Source organism: Camelina sativa, chromosome 13 (genome assembly GCF_030686135.1).
Source record: "Camelina sativa cultivar CO46 ecotype springtype chromosome 13, ASM3068613v1".
NCBI classification, from domain to species: Eukaryota; Viridiplantae; Streptophyta; class Magnoliopsida; order Brassicales; family Brassicaceae; genus Camelina; species Camelina sativa.
In genome coordinates this window covers 15992415-15998686 of record NC_141892.1, presented here as the reverse complement: position 1 = coordinate 15998686, position 6272 = coordinate 15992415, and positions in this window count along the sequence as shown.

The window sequence follows — 6272 nt, the reverse complement described above, 5'->3', positions numbered from 1 at the left end:
TCAGTGAGCACGATATTAACTTTGACAAAGAACTCCTTCCATTCATATCTAATTACTTCTGGCCTCTATTTTGTATTCCACATCATATCTAATAATCTGTGTATTGTATTCTCCTGTATTAGTTGTTGTGTTATGCTTTTGTTTCTATAATTGTGTATATTTTATTTTAATTTCCTCAAACTATAAATATTATGCAATTAGATTTTTAAAGATTTATCACGAATATAATGAATGTATTAAGTTATTAAACTTCTTTAATATTATATATATAAACATGGTTAAATAATTGGACATAATATAGTAATAAAATATTAAATATAAGAAATATAAGAAATAAATTAAAGAAACAAAACTCAATATGTCTATATGTGATCAAACTTATTTGGTGAAGTACATGAATAATAAGATTTTAGAAATTTATTTGATGGGTGAAAATATAAAAAAAAAACCTGCAAAAACAAACAAAATCATAGATCAAATAATGTTAAACGAAGAACAAAGCTATAAATTTTGTAAGAATGGAATCAAAGTAAAAACAGAGTCTTACAAATGTATGCATGAAGATGGATCAAATGTTTTGGAAAACCTCTTTGAACACGACATTCCTTGTTTTCTTTTGAGGTTTTCCTTTTGGTTCAGTTATGAGAATTTTCAATCCTGATTTACTGCTTACAGGGGACATCACTAGATATAGCTGGCCATTAAAGAAAACAGATCTAGGCAAAGATAAACCAACATTTGAGAGAGACTGACCTTGACTTTTGTTGATAGTCATTGCAAAAGCAACGATTATCGGAAATTGTCTACGTCTCATTTTGAAAGGCATCCGTGTATCTGATGGTATTAATACCATCCTCGGTAAAAGAACAATTTTACCAACTCTCGTACCCGTGATGATTCTTTCTTGCATAACATGATCAGCCATTTGTGTGATCTATAGTCTTGTTCCATTCATTAGACCTCCATGAGCATCATATTGCATAACATCATTACTGGACAACCAATTTTCAAATGAAGAGCATGGTTTGGTACTCCTTAAATCCTAATTGAGTTTAAAAAATCCGGGCTATATGCAGGATTGTCTTTTGACCTTTTATCTGCAGGATCAATACTATATGAACTAAAGTAAACCCTTTCCTCACCTGTTATACAATAAACGATTGAAACAAAAATATGAATATTTGGAATCAAAAAATCGAGAAACGTCATATAGTATAGCATGTGGTCGTTTATAGTGTTGACATCATCATTTGTAGGACACAAAATAACTCTACTTTGAAAATAGTTGGCATCCTTGCTGTATCTAACGAATTAGCATAGACTGCATTAATGATCAATTCAATTGGAGAGTTTACTTCTGTGATAAGCAATTCTTCTGGGATGCCAATATCAAAAAATCCATCATTTGACTCGTTAAGTCTTCCTTCTTCAACATCAAGAATCCATTTTGAGAACTCTTCAATCTGCCTGGCTTCATTTGGACTTATGTTTTTTGCAGCAACCTCATATTTCTTGTTAGCCTTAAAACTTTACAATGATTCCAAACGTCATTTTGAGTTTAACGATGAGTTAACTATTTGTTCTCGACCAGCACCAACAATAACAGGAAGTATCTGACGGAAATCACCGCCAAAAAGAATGACCTTACCCCCAAAAGGTTTATCTTCTAGATCACGCATTATATCTTTTAAACTTCTATCCAAAGTCTCAAAGCAGTATTTACTAATCATTGGTGCTTCGTCCTAAATTATCAACTTTGCTTCTTGGACTAATTCACCTAGATCAGAAGACCTTGACATATGGCACATATATGTTTCATGAACATCAAGAGGAATGCCAAACCTTGAATGAGTTGTTCTGCCACCTTCTAACAAAAGAGAGGCTATGGTGCTAGATGCTACATTTAACACTATTTCTCCCCTGTACCTTACATCTGCAGATAAAACTTTTCAGAGAGATGTTTTACTAGTTCCACCAAAACCATATAAGAAAAATACTCCACCTTTATCTTTGAAAACATCGTCTATGATCTCATCATATATCTTCTTCTGCTCTTCCGTAAGCATATTTACCCACTCGACATGATTCTTTTTAAAATCAGTTTGATTGATGAATCTCCGTTCGTCAGCTATTAACTGTTTTAAAACAGGAACATTCTCGTTTTGTAGCTGGGGCAGAGTTTTAAAAGCCTTTAGTGAAAAACCATTTATTTTCAACTGTTTGTTTATCTCTTGAAGACAAAATATTTCCTTTCTTCATTAGTCAATGTAAGCTCTATAAAATAGAATTTGGTAAGCTATATACTACATCTAACCTCATAAAAAAAAGAAATGGATCTTGATAAGAAAGTAAATATAATGAACCTGGTCGCTTTAATTCTTCTCTTTTCTGCCTTAATATGTCCTCAGATAACATATCCCAAGTTTCCTCCCATACAATATGAGAAGTACTTAAAACGGCTGAAGAAGCATCAAGACAAACATTTTACGAACAAACTTTGGAGAACACATGAAGTGTGCTTCTTTGATACCTTCAATATATTCTTTGTCATCATCTAACAACCCAAGAGTGTAACATAGCTTCACGGTACGTTTTGCGTATGACACCATTCACAGTTTTAATGTGATCAAAACTAGTAGGACCTCTTTCGGGGTTGAGAAGGATCTTCAAATGATATGTATCGTCTATCGTTGGAGGCACGTAGTTAATTCTACCTATAGCAAATGCTCTTGTTTTTCTCCTGTAAAATTCTCGTAAATCAAGCTAAGAGGACTCAATTGCAGAATCAAAAATAGTACCATTCCAATCAATGCAAAAGTAGAGAAAGACCAGAACTGAAGCAAAGACTCTCTCTTTCTCTCTCGTAATAAAATCTAGTTAATGATGGATGTTGTGTAGAATATTATAGTTGTCATCCAAAGAATATAATAACAAACCATAATTATTAGAAAAACTTTAAAAAAAAAAAATCAGTTTATTTTAACATGACATAGATAGAAGAAGAAATATGCAAAAAAAGGAAAATGACAATGAGACAAATGTCTCTTATTTGATAGACGCCTGCCAAACTGCAGCTACTTGAAGTCGACGACTTCATCATTTACTCCATTGACGGTTATGGTTCTTAAAAGTAGTCATCATCACTATCTCTGTTGAAAGAGATCCTGAAATTTTTTCGTAATCATATATTATATTGATATATTAGTAAAATCGTCCTATACACAAATCTATCGAAATAAACATAAATTATTGTTTATCGAAAGTTACCTATTTCTGAAATCTATTAATTTAGTTTATGGAGGATCAAAGTATATAGTAGACACTCCAGGAACACTCAAAGTATTAAGAATAATTATTGGTTAAAACAAAGTTTAGTTTGATAAAGAATGATTTATAACTAATTAGTTATTTAAAAAAAAAAACAAACTGGTACCTGCAGCAGTAAACTTATCCCTCCAGAAACGTAGAACGCCTATGATAGGAGTAGTATAAGAAGGAATCCAATAACACTGAAAATAGTCGGCACGTTCATCATAAGCAGTACAGTGGATCATTTCACCACTACAAAAAAACTGGTTAGAAAAAGTTGTATCTACTATATACAATTATTAATGTACATGAGTCTTCTGCTAGTCATGATAGTTGCTATTTTATAAACATAACATAATTACTCTTCTCCCGTATTACTTTTGATTTTTAAGGGAGAAACGCAAAAGTCGGGCCCTCTCTTCATATTGAACAGCTGTTGGATCATCGACATAGATCATTGGTTAGACGTTCATTACCATCCCATAATATCTAAAAAATATATATGGTGCTTTAGATTATATATTATAGAACAAATATATATTAACTAAAAATATAAATATATATATATATATATATATATTGAAATGAAAGACATACCTAAGCTGCGATTAGTTATAGTATGATAACTATCATATAGTGTATCAAAAGGCACATACTCAATAAAATGGTTGTTAGACCGTGGTTCAGTGTCTTCAACATTGGTATCTTCCCTAAAAATGATTCGATAGTAACCTTCAGTTATGTGGATAGGTCTGTTGCAGTTTATGACGTCGAAAGTAGAAAAAACTTTCCATGCATCTTCTTGGTTGTCAAAATTGAATGATTCAAGAAGATGATTTGGTATATTTGCTACCATTTTGGTCCCCTGAAAAAAAAGAGAAAAGAAAAAGAAATTCATATATATAGTTAATAAAGTGTAAAGGAGTGATCAATGGAAAAAAAAACTTACAAAGACATCACATACAACCAACTCGAGAGAGTCATCTCCATCATCTACTTTACGCCACATCCTTAGGACCTTCACACAAACGGTCCAATTGAAATCATTGCACGGATATATGCTAAAATTAGCCATATTTGGGAAGAGAAGATTTTTTAGAAAACAGTTAAGATAGAAAATAAGAAATGGTTTTGGTTAATGAAGAATTGATACGATATGCTATGCTTTTATAGATAGAACTTAATTTATTTATTTTTTTGAATTTATTTATAAATTCATTGAGTTGTCAAATCTGCATGGTTTCTATGTCAAGTAAATAAGTAACATTATAGTGAATATATTTAAAGGATCTACAGCTATATACATTGTATATATCGTCGTTAGTGTAAGCAAATGAAAAGTGAATCAAGGTATCAAGATTTGGATCATTCAAATAGATGATTTTACTAAATCGGTTACAAATAATATATTTATTGGATTGACATATACATTGTACATATTAGTAACATTAAAACGTAGAAGATACAGTACAATGTACATAACTTTGTTGGAAACAAAATATTTTATTTGTATCATAATGAATTATATGATTGAAATTATAAGTTTTTTAGAGATTTGTACGAAGTTGGGATAAAAAGAAAAATATAGTTATAGATAAGTACAAATCAGCAGCTGGATTGATAGTGTTTGGTATTACTTGAAATTTTATGTATAAAGATATTAGTCGAATATTATGTCTTTAAAAAAATAACTATTTTGAAGACATAAAAATAATTAAGCAAATAAATAGAAAATATATTAAATAAGTACTTATGGATATTAGGACTCCACACAAATAAAAATATCCATAAGTTACTCGCATATAAATCATTGTTCAAAATATAAAACAAAGAAAATTAACAACATATTACGACTCCACACAATTAAAAAGATTGTTTCACAACGACACAAGTTTATTCACGTCCTAGATTTTAATAAGATAAATGCATAAACCAAACATAAAAAACATCCTCATCCTTGATCGCCTTATAGAACTTGTTCCTCACGCTAGATCTTGATGTGCCATGTCATAGGTTATATAATGGCGGGCAGCAAATTCACAGCTAAAGATAAACTTGAATGTAAGATATTGGTATTAAGTGAAAACTATAATTAATATAATTTAAATCTTACTTGGCTTTGTGATTTTCCAAACTGTCAATGTTTGGTTGAATCGCGATCCTTGAGGAGCCATTGCAATTGACGATGCATGGTGCACCTACCCAACAAAATGTTATATTCAAGTCTCTAGAGATTTATATCATTTTAAAGTGTAAGGAAATAGACATACATTCACTAACACCAACATTCCAGAATCGTAAAACACAAAAAACTGGATCAGATTTGTATGTAAGATGGCATCCTTTTAGTCTCCAATAATACATGAAATATTCAGCATAATCCCTCTTTACACAACACTTGAGAGTTTCATTCCTATGTTTATAGTAAAACCAACATTATTATTATTTTTATTTAACTATATCGAAAAGAAACACTTGAGACTAAGCAAAATATTTCAGAAATTTATTACATGCCATTCAAGAGAGTGAAGACTACTTCATCATAGTAGTCGGCTATCCCATTTTCGGCACTGGCACTTCCATAGATTATTTTTTGTTTCACATCAATTATACATCTAAAGACATCTCTGTTGCAATAAACAAAATAATAAATATGTGAAGGTACTAAAACGATTCCAACAAATTGCTAAGTTAAAAGACTACCCAAAAGATGAGACATCAATTGATCTTCCATTTTTTATGTCTACAAAGTCTTTGAAACGAAAAAAACGTTTTTGACTCATATCTGTGAGAATGATCATTTTCGTATCCTCCAAAGTTTTGATATGGTAACGATGTGGTGTGTTTCGATCTTTGAGTGTTGGATTGATGACCTTAAAATTAGAGATCGAATACCATTCTCCGTTGTATGATATATCTTGGAATTTTTTCCATCTTTGGAGTGTGGATAATAGTTGCTTCAA